We start from the raw sequence: 14798 nt of genomic DNA, 5'->3' as shown, positions 1-14798 counted from the left end.
AAGAATAAAAAACTGTTTAATAATGTTAATCTTCAGTCATTTGTTCTTTCTTATGTGTTGTAATACGTAAAATCTTTCATTAAAAATATCAATTAAAATAACCTAATTTCAATCATGTATATACAAAAATATGAGTGAATTATATATAAGTTTAAGCTTGAGACCTATTTCATAGAATAAAAAAATCTGATGTGTATACCACATGACTTCCTTGTACGGAATATTAAATTATACGCATTCTTGCATTTCATTTAAACTTATTGGATTGAATTAAATTTATTTCGTCATTAGCGCATAAACCACAATAGAATAAATTTAAAATTCACTTTATTTATTAAAATTCACTTTATTCACTTTAAAATTCACTTTATTTGTTTACCATAGCGACACACTGGCCCTAGTTTCGCTTAACAGCATTAAATTTCATTCATTAACTCAGAATGCACAAAATTTATATCATCTTAAGAATTATCTAATCGTTGCCACATATTGTATTCAAATACTATAATAAATCTAGAAGGATGTATAAAAGAAATTAAGCAAATAACAACAACAACAACAACAAAAAAGAAAAAGGTTTTCACAAACGATTTAGTATTTATCATTCAATTAATTCAGTTTTTACTTCGGGACAAGGCAAAAATACATAAAAACTCAAAATATCTGTATTGAAATTATGAATTATGAAGTATGAAAATTATGAAGGAAATCTTAAACATTTATTTCCTCGAATAAATTCCAAAATGGATCTAAGCATGATTTAATTCACAGTAATAAAAGAAGGCGTTATCTTTGTTTTTGCGAAGCTTACTTTCTCTAGATTGGCAACAAATCTACTGTTCTGCTTTTTAAAATGTAAACAAACATTGCCGCCATTGCAAAAGGCTTAGCGGCACTTAAACAACTTTTAAATTGTTAATAATTCTAAACATATCACATGCAGATCTACTAAAGGCATAAAAACCTTAACCGTAAGATAAGAACAACATAATTCAATCATTTTTAAAGCAGAAAGTGCCCAATGTACAAACATATAAGAATAAAAATACTGAGATCACCGAGCCGAGTAACATAGTGGATATACATATACATATATTTATATACATTTGGTGCGGCCGGACGATTGCAACAAAAATAGGAGGTGCACATCTACATGCTATAGCAATCCTATATACGAAATTTCAATGTTCTTAGGCTACTCGTTTTTGAGTTATGCGAGATACGTACATACACAGACGGCACGAAAATTTCTCTTCTGAATTCATTTTAAATCAGTTAATTTTTTTTGGGAAAAAGAGTCCTTTATTATGTCCTTACGTACGGATGTCACACAAAAATATCGTTAAATTACATTCGATATCGGTCAAAATGGATATTTTCGTTGAAATATGATGCCTGAAGTTTTTCGCGATTACAATACTTCCTTTTTACTTCTTACAAGGAAGTAAAAAGCAATTCTAAGAACTTTATATTTTAACCGTTTGTCATCGGTAAGAGGAGAGGTCTCGTTTTATTTTATTCAAAACTTGATTCTAATGTATGTCACAGCTGAAAATGGAGAGCAGATTCAGATATTTGTAAGCACATAAGTATTTCGATTCCTGAGTTTTCGACTCAAGTTACTCTGTTCAAAACTCCCCAATCATATGGTATTTAACATGGACTGTCTGCTTCAAATCCTATTAGGACACATACGTTCACGGCTAGTGTACTAATAGCACTTAGATGAATTGATGTTTAGGATGTTTATGATTGTAACTCTTAGACTGATGTAAACTACATCAATCTAACAGTGTTTTTGAATGTTAGGAAAAGAGATCCATTTATTCCCTCATGTGTAATATTTTCTTCATAAGATCAAGTCCAGTATCCAGATTGCAAATCCTATCGTAGAATAAACTAATTTAAACGTAGTCAATGGGATTATCGATTGCCTGGCGCATAATACGTTACAAGCTCAGAAACAGATATATCTAGCGGTGAAGGATATACTTGTGCTAGAAGCTCAAGGTAGAAGAATGTAGATTGTCCTCCTTTGGTTAAAAGCTAATATAAAATGAGTTAATAACAAGGCCACACTTCAATCATGACTTACTATTCCCTTCACGTATTTGATACACAGGCTGTGATATTTGAGCATCTAGAGTTATGTGAAAAAGTATGTTCAGAGTGATGTAAGTATCATACTGATGTCAGTATTTCTCTTAACATAATAAAGTTACAACTTACTTTACTTAACATAATAAAGTAGAAAGTGTTCCTATCCATCCAATGCTGGCATGTTAGACTGACGAAGAAATATGTACAATATTCTAGAAATATAAAAATTTGACATGATACGTTACTCCAGTTGCGATGTAATACATGGATACCAATGTTGCATCCATAGAAAGGAATTTCCATGAAATTCGCATAGCTCCAAACAGATACCCATAATATTAACGTCAGACATGCAGAAGAAGAGAATACATTATTATTAAGAGCTATATCATTCATAATTACTGACTGCAAAATACACTCTTAGAAAAAATCGGAAGATGTGGTGTGGTGTATTTAATTATGTCAAAGCACACTAGGGCTATCTGCCTAAGGGGAGCGATGCCTTCGCGGAGGCCTTTCTAAGGGAAACTGGCTCGTATACACGTTACACTTGCGGAAAACCACGAAAAGACCCATGCAGCCAGCCCGTTCGCGGGATTCGAACCTCGGACCGAACTACCAGTGTTCAGCGACTTTCCCGTTCGGCCGCTGGTGGGCAAAAATCGGTAGAAGTCATGTACATGTACAGAAAAACAAATGATTACAGTTTGAGAAAAATTGGATGATTTATTGAAGTCATAAAGCTTCACAATATGAAAAAGTCAGTAACATGTTTGTCCACCTCTGACCCTTAAGCAAGCAGTTGTTCAGCTTGACATCGATTGATAGAGGTTGTGTATGTTCTCCTGAGGGATATCGTGCCAAATTCTGTATAAACTGGCGCGTTAGACCATCAACATCCCGCGCTGGTTGGAGGGTCCTGCCGATACTGCTCCAATCGTGCTCAATAGAAGAGAGATCCGGCGACCTTGCTGGCCAAGCTAATGTTCGACAACACTAAGGCAAGCAGTAGAAATATATGCAGTGTGGGAGCGGGCATTTTCTTGCTGAAATGTAAGCCCAGGGTGGCGTGACATTAAGGACAACACAACTGGCCTTAGAACTTCGTCGACGTACCGCTGTAATGTTGCGACGGATGACAGCCATAGGGGTCTTACTATGAAATGAAATGGCACCCCAGACCATCACTCCTGGCTGTCGGCCTGTCTGCCGGAAGAGAGTCAGGTTGGTATCACACCGCTGTCCGATACGATATTTCGGCTGTCCGGTACGTCTCCAGACTCGCCTTCGCTGGTCATCGGGGCTCAGTTCAAAGCGGAACTCATCACTGAAGACTATTCTACTCCAGTCAGTGATATTCCAGTGCGAATGAGCCCGATACCACTGCAAACGGGCATGACGTTGTACACAGGTCAACGGTAGTCGGCGCAAAGGGCGCCGTGACCTCAGCCCCCTTTCTGTGAGCCGTCTATGAATGGTCCTTGCGGTCATTAAAGCACTAGTTGCACGTACAATCGATGATAATGATGCATCTGGGGCTGTGAGTGCCGCTCTGACGATTGCTCGGTTTTCACGTTCTGTCGTTTCTCTAGGCCTACCGCTTCCTTCTTGACGCTGTGTGCGGCCACGGTTCACCCATTCCTGCCAATATCGTCTAATAGTGGCATCGCTTCTGCTCAAATGTCGTAAGACAACCGGCTTCTTTCAGCCCAACTTCACGACCTCTCTCAAATTCTGACGTCTGGGCATATCGTTCGCGCACCTGTATGCGAGGCATAGTTACTGTCTACCAGAGTACACGGAATGAAATTCGTGAAGAATTTATGACCTGGAATCGTAATTTCTTCTCTTAAATAAGGGCCCACCAGCGGCCGAGCGGTAAAGGCGCTGAAGAATGGTAGTTCGGTCCGAGGTTCGAATCCCATGAACGGGCTGGCTGCATGGATGTTTTAGTGGTCTTTCTCATGTGTAACGTGTATACGAGCCAGTTTCCCTTACAAAGTCCTCCACGAAGGCATTCCTCCCCTTAGGCAGATAGCCCTAGTGTGCTTTGCCATAATTAAATACACCATCTTCTCTTAAATATCCCTCCAGTTGCGCAGATCAGATACGCTGTACCGACAACCGTTCATTCATTGGCAGCCAAAATGTAAAATTTTGAATTTTCCGTCGAAACCTGTATGCATATTAATTTGTGTCCAATTTGCGCTTTATATGTACTCGGTGCGTCGTAGTGCGTCGTTTTTTGTTTTTTTTTTTTTTGTCTAAGAGTGTAGATGTGAATTCACTGCTGTCCGAAACATAAACAAAAGAATAAAATATTAATGCATAATACAACTTTCTCATCTTACAAGTTCAGGGCATTAGGCTGGAATGTTGGGATTATAGGAGATCTTTTCATCATTACTTATCTACTTCTCATTGGGTATTTGTCAGATAATACCACGATAAAATATTTTTATGCTATTTTGCTGATTCAACTGCGAAATACCATAAAGGAAAACCACCCTAGGTAATCCTAGCTTAAAACTATTGCTTTTTGATGACCGCGTACTCATATATGATGCTGAGGGTTTTCTCTTCTGTAGCACAGATTTCAGCTTCCGCCGCACCTTCCATGCAGAGCCAGATTTAGACTTGAAAATGCCCTAGGCTATTTGAGATATAGGACCCTTTATAAGTCAGCTATATTATATTTGAATAATATTTACACTATATTTTAATTTTGGGGGGGGGCCTCGAAGAAAGTGGGGGCACTAAGTTATAGCTTATGTAGCTTATACGTAAATCCGGCCTTGTTTCCATGTCCACTTGACATGACTTCCAGTGGCTTTTTATTGTTTCAAAACCTGAAACACCCTTTCTAGCATAAACATCATATCAGATTTCAAAAGTAAAAACAAAATATTCAACAAATAAAACCGAATGTATTGAACTTGCATCAAATGAAGCTATAGAAGTATAACAAATATCGAAATGTCGCAAAATAACATATATTACTGAGAAAAACTACATTACATCCGAAAATTAAATCAAACTTTAAATTATTCTAATCTCAATGCTCTTATCAATTAACTTACGCATCATTTAAACAATAAGCTTGTATACTTTATTTTTCAGGTTTTTAAATAGATTAGATTTAGACGTCTTGACTAGAAATTTTAACACTAACAATTTATAATACATAGAATTAAAGATAGTGAGCATTGAAGTATAATCAGCAGCGCGGTTGGCGAGTAGATTATCTTTCGAACTAACACAGTGAATCAACTTTATGTATACTACGTGCACTGTAATCGTATAGTTTAATTTCCTTCCTTGCAAAAAATGACTTGATTTTTATTCTTTAACAACTATTTTAACAATTCATAAATCTATTTTATTATTGTTTGCTAGAAAATTATCTTTATTTGCGCCCTATTTACGTATTGAGCAGAATCATTTTGGCGCTTATATTACCTTTTACAATTACTGATTGCACACTAATTTTACGAGTTTGGGGAAAACTTAGAGGCGAAGATGAATTAATATTAAAATGGTTTGTAAAAGTCCCTCCATTACATGCACAATAACCTTTTACTTATGTTCTTTATCATCATTACTTATCTACTTTACATTCTCAACATTACTAAGCTGGGTGAAGCAATGATTTTCTTACTCATGACAGCATCGGTTCATTTAAAGTATCATTGGGGACTACGTAAATTTTTCAGTTGATTATTTCAAAGCACACAAAGATTCTCTTCTTAGCGAAAGACGACTAAAATGAAAATAACTAGCTTGTAATTATGCTATACATGAAAAAGTCTTGAACCCGTTCATGAAGTTAGCATATTCGCTTAGATTTCTGCTCGGGTCTAGCTACTAGTGCTTACCAACTTAACCTCCAGCAACTAGCAAGCTTGAACTACGACGAACTTAATTGCACTGAATTAAGTATTATCAAATACCATTTAATTTCTATTTCAGTATTGTAAAACTTGTACAGTTTCCTACAGCTTGATTTCAGTTATGCACATAACTAGATTTATTCGCCGCAGTGTTCTTTGCGAAACTCTATTTTGTCATCGACATTTCGGCATGCACTATTGATTATTCCTTAAGCTGGTATTTTAACAATACACTCTTTTTTCTTATTTATTTATTTATATATTATTTCATTCCAGTCTGAAGCAGTTGCAACATTTTCGTTAATTAAAGAAAAGCTGGATGTAACTGGAAATTCAAATGTTCCATGACATTTCCTTCCACATTTCTCCTTTGCTAGGCCATCATATCAAGGCACAAATTAACTGCAACTACAAAATAGGAAAAAAAAATCCTTTAATTGTAGAGCTATTAGGTTATTTTGAAGCAGGATGCATTAAAAATAAGCCCTAGCCTGTACTCGAACCTTTCAAATACGCGCCTAAGTATGCTGACCATTACAACACGAAGACATGTTAAGAAGGCGGGAGAACTACCTTATACACTCTCCCTTTTATAGGGCGCCTGTGGATTAGGGGACCCAATTGTCAAACCTTGGTGGTGGAGAATCATCATCTACCACCATTTTTTAGTTCGGGCGCCACTGTAAGAGACATTAGGTTATTTTTGAAATTGGAGACGGGAAAAATGAGCAATGCCCTCGCCGGGACTCGAAACATGGACCTCTCGAATACACGCCAAGTGTGCGGACAATTACACCAAGAATGCATGCTAAGAAGGTGGGAGAAATACCTTATTTAATAATATCTAATATGCGTTTAAATTAAAGTTTGAAAAGATAATATCTACTTAATGGAACTAAAAATTGAGTTTTTCGTACTGAAATTGCTATCAAACCTATACATTTTAATCAACATTTAATGTAACATACTACAGTCGAGCAGTTAATGTTAATGAATATTGTAGATGAAGTAAAATAATATTTAGGAAACTAATCAGATGAAACAAGAGCAGTAAATTTTCCAACAATACCTTATGTTAATCTTCGGTATATTTATCTTCACTTACTCTAATTATCCTAGGAAATATAGTGGGAACACTTTCTAGAAAATTTGTTGCCGTAAATCTGCTTGTGTATATGGTTATAAAGTTTAATGTCCTATCCTTAATCTCGCAGAGTTTATTTCCCGTGAATAAACAAGGCAGATATAAGCTTATATCAACGAATGAATTATCAGTTTATTTTACTTCTAGTTATAAAAAAAACCTACAGCAATTTATTACAAATTTCTGCAGAAAATTATACAAGTTTTCATTTGTACTTCTTCAAAGTAGATGAATGAGAAAATGTTAATTAAATATCAATTTTAAGTAAAATATAAATTATTTTACCCATATAATAAGTAGTCTTAGAATATCGTTTGATACTTAGACTATGAATCTGTATGTTTTAAAATACTACGTAATATCAATTCATATCTAATGAAAACTAAACACTGCTAGTCTCTTAGCATCACTGTCTCAAAAGTAAGTATCACTATCACAAATAAAGGTGAAAGTCAATAACGTAGGTAAAATAAAAAAAAAAAATTTAAAAATCTGAAAGGTTTCAGATTTTAAATTACGTCCAAAGGGGCGTTTTATTAACGTTTTGAGTGTTACCTTTATTTATTAAATATCATGTTCTTTGCACTTAAACCATAAATTTCAGTTCAATAGCATTGTCGAAAAATAATTTTTAAGTGCATTTCCGATAATAGAGAGTTCCGCGAGCTGGAGATAAAAAGGTTTTTTATTTCCCCGTAGAGAGTTGCCATTGCTCGCTTTGAAATCCTTGAGTTGGTTACTCAAAAATTCGTTAAAGTTTTACAAAATATGAAATCGATAATAAAACAAATTTCAAATTTCAAATTTGGTCTTCCACATGCCCATATTCGTAGGAGGATTATGTCATTTGAAATTGGATGGCTTTATGTACCGTAGTTTTATCAAAATACGAGAAATAGACATACATTTTTGCAGATTTTTCATTATTTAAATTCTTCAAATCTAATGCAGGACTCTAACATTTGGTGGCAACAGTTTGAAAAGTGAAACGGACATTTATAGTGATGCAACGCAAAATTGCAAAACGAGAACAATAGTCCTTCAGGGACAAAGCCCCTTTAGGCTAAAAATATACTTTTTTTAATGTCACTGAATTTTTAAAGATCATTAAAAAAGAAAAAGCCGAAGAGAGGTGCTGAGAAAATTATCAAAGAGAACAACATAGGCAAAAGCTGTGAGTTATCTTGAGTATGACAATAATGTCAAACCAAGTCCACGAATTTTACTGTAGACAAGAAACAAGATCTGAAATTCATTTTGGTGTAGACATGGGATGGCCAACCGTTTAAGATTGGCGTGACAAAATTCTGAAAAACCCTAGCTTAACTCTGGTATCACGTCACATATAAAATCATACATATCTTTTTGTTTTATCCGTCAGCCAAGAATATGCTTGAACGCACTTGAGACAAGCGCAGAGCATGTTGACAATGATAAGACCGCTGAAAAAGACGTATATTTTGGCGGTGTGTAATATTTTTAGTCTCTGTCTACGGCTCTCGAAAAGCGTGATGCGTGTTATCCAAAATGAGTTCGCGTGGCACTTATGACACGCTTGTCATAGGTTTGCCATCACTGGCTTAGACCTTGGGCACCTTATACATATGACAGTGCGAATTTATCCATATCTGTATTAGTTTTGAAGAAGAATTCTCCAGGGAATGGGTACGAGATTCTTCTACTCTTTTTTATTCTCTACCAGAAACTTTTCCAGTGTATTCTACAGGATGGCATTTTACGTACCCCACGGATCAAATACGTACAAACAATCATGTGCGCTTCGGGATTCGAATGCGGCCCAACACTATAGCAGCCGGCTGCATTACCGTCGTGCTAATAAGATGGTATGGAAAGAATAACATTTGGAAAACTTTCTAAGCCAAACCTGGCATTAATCGGCTGGCAGAAATATTTTATGGTACATTTATTATGAATTTCTCTATTGTATGTAGTGGTGTGTAGTTCAACAAAAATAAAACCTCCTATTCTATTTCAATTTCTTTTTTAATTCTTCTTTTAGAGCTTCGCTTCTAACGCGTCAAGAAAACGCATCGTATATCTATAAAATTAGGCAAATAAACTGACTGGGATTGATGCAAAATTTAAACAAATCTCTATTAGTTTCAGGGCGAACGGATGTAGATCCTTTCTATTCAGAAGGGAAAAAAATGTGCTGATGTCCTTTCCATCATTTTTTGTTTTGTTTTAACACATTTTCTCTTCCGTATGTAGAATATCATTAGTTTAAGGTAAGCTAAAATTATAATTTTCATTTTTTAACGTACATAAGAAATAAAAGGAAACCTCTAACAATGATTACCTCTAATGATGATGAAGTGATTAGTATTTCCAAGAGCATAATTAGAAATCACTAAAATCATATTCTTCGAGACAACCGTTTAGGTTCTCATGGCTCGTCTAATTATTTTAGAGATATTTCACTGTTTTAAAATATTAAAATTGCATAAAATCAAAATTATCAAATATCCAAATATAAAAAATCTGTTAAAGATGTATGGTCTTCAACATTTTCTTAAAATGGCTTGACGCAACCCAAATATTTGTATATATAGTTGTAAATGTGTTACAACATTTCTTAAAACTTCAATGTATTTTGAGGTTTGCGCATAGTTTTAATGCTATGCATTCGTTTTATTTATTCATTTCTTTATTTGATGCATTTGAGGTAAAACGTTTAAGTTTTATTTCAATTTATTTGAACTTGTGGCTTAGAATAGACGAGTTAGACGCAGGTTACAGGCATACATTCTCTGAACTCTCTTCGGCAACAGTTTGTGTCGCCGAGTAGACGACATATGGCGATGCTTTTAAGTTTTCGGAAAGCACGTTTTGGAATCTCTGGGAGCGACTTTTTCCAGATTCCAAAAGGCTAGTGATTTCTGTATACTGCTGCTTTGAAGCCGGGAAGTAGCTCGACTCAGAGATTAAGATGAATAAATCAATTCAAGATTGTGTGGTTACTACTTTAATCTGTGGACGGTATCGCTGATCTGCGATGTTCTTTCTACTTGCCTTTTAATTTTGTTGAGAAATTGCTTGTAACGGCCAGTTGGCTGAAACTGTTATTTATGACACTAAGTTGTAAATTTCTTTCTACTCATGTGGCTTCGTTACGGAAAACATCTCGACAAACTCGCAACTTGTATATATATATGTGATGTATCAGCTTTTGTCCAGAATAAATAGATCGTTGAAGAAATATAGATGTAGTCGTAGCTTAAATTATCAGACAATAAGTTTAAAAACAGGATCCATTTATTATTATTCAGGAGAAATAGCAGTTACAAAATGAGATATCCGGAGTAAATAAAAACAATTACTAATAACTTTTTGTATGAAGTTTACTGCATCGTGACATTTAAGAAAAAGCCTCGATATTCTTTTGCGAGTCCTTTTATAGCCTCTGGAAAGGCGGAGCTTCCAAGAAATGACGTCAGCCCTGTCAGCCAATCCAGTTCGCTTTAAATATTTCCATTACATTCTATAATTGTACGCGTAGAAAAGGCGGGAAAAATAACTTGACTACGGGGCTGTGGTTTAATTCCACATACTTTCAAATAAGAGACCGTCGCCATTAAAAATGAAAAGAACATACAGTTAGAATTTTAAGTGTATTCTTGACTATGGAATTTTATTATTACATATATATATATATATATATATATATATATATATATATATATATATATGAGTCAGGCTTTTGGAATTTTTGGGATTTGTAGTAGTAAACTGATTTTTTTCTCTTATAACGATTCAAATTCAACCATGTGGTATTTAAAACACAACAAATTTCACTTTGCTTGCCATCAATGGCTCTACCAGTGGAAGTCTGATTAAAACCGTTGTATACTTGTAATCTGATACCAATCTGAGCCTAAACTAATGGGATATCTGCACAGATAATTTTTGCGTTTTTGCCTATGTGTAACGTCAATGTGAGCCAGTTTTACCTAAAATCTGCACGGAGTCATTTTATTTTGCCACATGTTATGAAAGACGATGTATATTATATTTGTGAACATTTAAATCTGCTTTTCTTCTTTTATTTATAGTAAATGCAGATATTTTAATATTTAGTGGTTTTGCCTGTTGGGTAAGTTACCGAGTTTAGTGTGATAGATTCAGTTTTCGATATAATTTTTTAATTTTATACCATGTTTGGCAGGACGCTTGATATTTTATTACTTGTAGAAAGGAATTATTGTCGATTTTTCCCTTTGTTGAGAATGATGTCATTTATTGTGTCTTAGATCTTAATTCCAAAATTCTCACATTATTTTCTGAGAAATGCGAATATTTTTCTTCGGAAAGCGCAAAAAACATAGACTTAAGGAAATAATATTCACCCTAGTAACTGTCAGTTTTCAAAAGTTTTGATGGCAGCAAATGATAATTGACCCATAATTGTAAAAGATTTCGCCATTAAATCTTTTCATGTTTCGTTAATTTCAACTGTCAGTTTGTAGATTCCAGTACATAAACTTCTGTATGAAAACTGAAGTAGCAGGAAACTACACAAGAGAAGGGTTAAAGTACCCTGCATTAAAGCTTTGAAAATTTACAATGCGTCAACACGACGCTAACAAACGTCGCTTCTGCTTGTGCGGTAATTGAAAAATCAAGTAACTAAAATTTGAAGATATTATCAAATGATAGAACTAACCTACAGTGAGGTTTGGTACAGTGAGGTCTTACAAAAGGCGGGGCTATTTCTAACTGAATACCCGATTATTATAGTCCACGTTATTCCCCACATTGTAATTCCCGTTAGGATACGGGTGTATATATAATATTAAACTAATACATAATTAAAAAATAATTCAATAAAATCATAAATCAGTCGTATTATAATATAAAGCATCTTCCGAAAATTTTAAAAGAAGGGTGTGCAGTAGTCTGATTTGAACAGGAATTATAAATAGTTTTTTTAACGTGCGATATTCTATAGTAATAGAATTTTCTATTGTATGATCACATTCATTTTTCGTTTTTGTATTTTCTACTAGTAGTTCTATCAACAGTGACTTCGTGGGATAAAATCCTTATAATTGTATCCGTTTTTGTCTTTCCCTATTCCCATTTTTTTGTTTTCTCTACTTCTGCTTTAATACTTAGCATCAAAATTAGTGTCAATAGATACCGATTTTGTTACCTCGTCATCCACAAAACAATTTTCTTTGAATATATCAGGGATCAGTTTTCTCCAAGACATACATTAGTATTGCTACGAATTTTGAACACAGATAAGTTTAGTGAAATTATGTGTGAAATTGTTGTGCTCAAGTGCTTTCCCATAGCTAAATAAACCAAACTAACCAGAAATCATCCCAGAAGTCTAAGTAAAGTCATATGAAACAAAGTAAAGAAGAAGTCTATTTGCTGGACCCGTATGACGATGACGAATGTAAGATCGCTACGTTCATTCTTCTCGCTGTATTCACAGTCGGATACATCCAATATGATGCTATCCTAAGAACCAGAACTTCGACTGAAAATATGACATAGGGCCACTCCAGTGCCGTCTTTCGTCGCAGCACTCTAGCCGCGTCGGTTTCTGCTTCCGCGTCAAGGCAAACCGCAACAGTTGTCCCCGTACTGACAGTGTAGGTACTGCAGATGCCACCACACTGTCCTCGCGGACGGTTGTCGTTCTGCTTAAGCGCCAAATTGTTTAAAAGACGTGCTATCCTGCAAGGTCGAGATGACAGCCATGTATACCCTTGTCGTCACACAACATGTCCGGGTATTAGTGGTTCGGTTCGAGACTGTTAAGATCCTTCATGACGTTAGTATGACCCACTGGACTCACTGATTACATATCCTCCTTGCAGTCATGAGATTCCGATCAGCGCAAGCAGCAATGTCGCAGAACGGTAATTTATAATACTAAAATCCTACGGCGGTCAAATTTGAACACGTGTTTTACTAAGAGTTTCTCCTTCTTGCATGAAGCATAACATGACCTTGCACAAATAACCAACGTTCAAATGCAGTTTGCAACGGAGAAATCCGCAATGAAATCTTCTCACTTAATTTTACTCCTTCTTGTATGAAGCATAACACGACTTTACACAAACAACCAACTTTAAAATGCAGTTTCGAACGGAGAAACCCGCAATACAGTCTTCTGACTTATATACAATGTAGATGGCTTTACTCATACCTGCTTTGGGAATATGGTCTGGAATGCTGCATTTGTATATCCCAGCATGTAGCACTTTTCATGCTGATTTAACACTTATTGCATGCTGCTTTCATGGTGTAGAAGTTTCAGTGGTCAGCAGTGTATATAAGAACAGAGTTTGGTTTTTAAGGGAGAGCTTTTATGAGGGACCGCATGATCGTTTCAGTGCTATTTTTGCCAAACACTTGGGTTACTTGGGTTAAGTCCTTGTTATCCGTATTTGCTGTGGGTCGAGAGATCTAAGAAAAACTTACAAGTGGAATTTACATTATGAATACTATATTTTAGACCCTCAAGTTTTACTTTAACATGTATGTTGTATTAAGTCTGCAAGCAGGAGACCTTTCTGTTATTACACAAACCGTGTTAAATACTTAGACAGACGAACTAACAAAGTAATTTATTTTAATACTAATACCGTGCCCTTTGTTATTTGACAGGAAGACTAAGACGAGAGGATAAGTCACTTCAATGCCTACATTGAATCGAATGTTTTCAACTAAAATAGGTATGTTCCATTTACACCTGTCGAAATTTTTAAAGATATGAAATAGCGATAAATTTACACTTACGTTTTAGTGCTTTTAAATGCTCGTTTGCAGTTATTGCTCGTTTTCAGTTTACATTTTCCTATTTTAACCATCAATCGTTTTTTAAAAAAACTAAGTTAAATTTACGAAAGAAAATATTTTGTTTACAGATCATATCTTATTTACTTTGTGAAGAAACGCTGTAAGTTTTTGAGTTTTTACATGATATGAAAGGATTTATACAAAGGCCTCCTTATAATTAATTGTATTCATAATTGCTGCATTTTTTTAAATATGAAAATGAATTTAGCAAACTTCATACAAAGTGGCTATCGTTCACGAACTAAGTTCACTTACAAAATTTTTGTCTTCAGCTCATTTTTTCTTAATAAACTATTTTATTTCAATATGCTAACACCTTGTACAGAACAACAACTGCTCGCACGTAATTATATAAGAATTAGTTGATAATTTTCTTTCGGAATGAGCTACACGAAATTATTTTATAACAGGGCTTCTTAAACCTTTTTCAGTCGCGAACTCTTTTTATCACTGAGATTTTTCGCGACCTCAGAACCCCATAGTATTTACGAAAATTTCGTGGGCCGCCATAAGCATTGCGCAAATCCGACACACGCATCAGTTAAACTGTCAATTTTTTTATTTGTACTGTAATATACTATTGCAGTTTTAGGTCATTAACTTTTATTTCTAATTTTCAGGCATAGAACAATATGAAAATTTTGAATAAGTAACAGAAGAAATGACAGCGTCACGTGCAAAGCAAGTAAAATAAACGTGTCTATTATAAAAAAATGCGTGGAAACGTTTTCGTTTTTTCTCTGTCTTTATTATCTTATCTTTATATATTTTCAGATACATTGTGTAAAAATATTTGGTAACTGTAAATTTATTATAATAAGTTGAAG

This window comes from Stegodyphus dumicola, chromosome 4 (assembly GCF_044657685.1).
Source record: "Stegodyphus dumicola isolate Sdum_Otavi_A_Nest chromosome 4, ASM4465768v1".
Taxonomy (NCBI): Eukaryota; Metazoa; Arthropoda; class Arachnida; order Araneae; family Eresidae; genus Stegodyphus; species Stegodyphus dumicola.
This window is presented reverse-complemented; position numbering follows the sequence as displayed.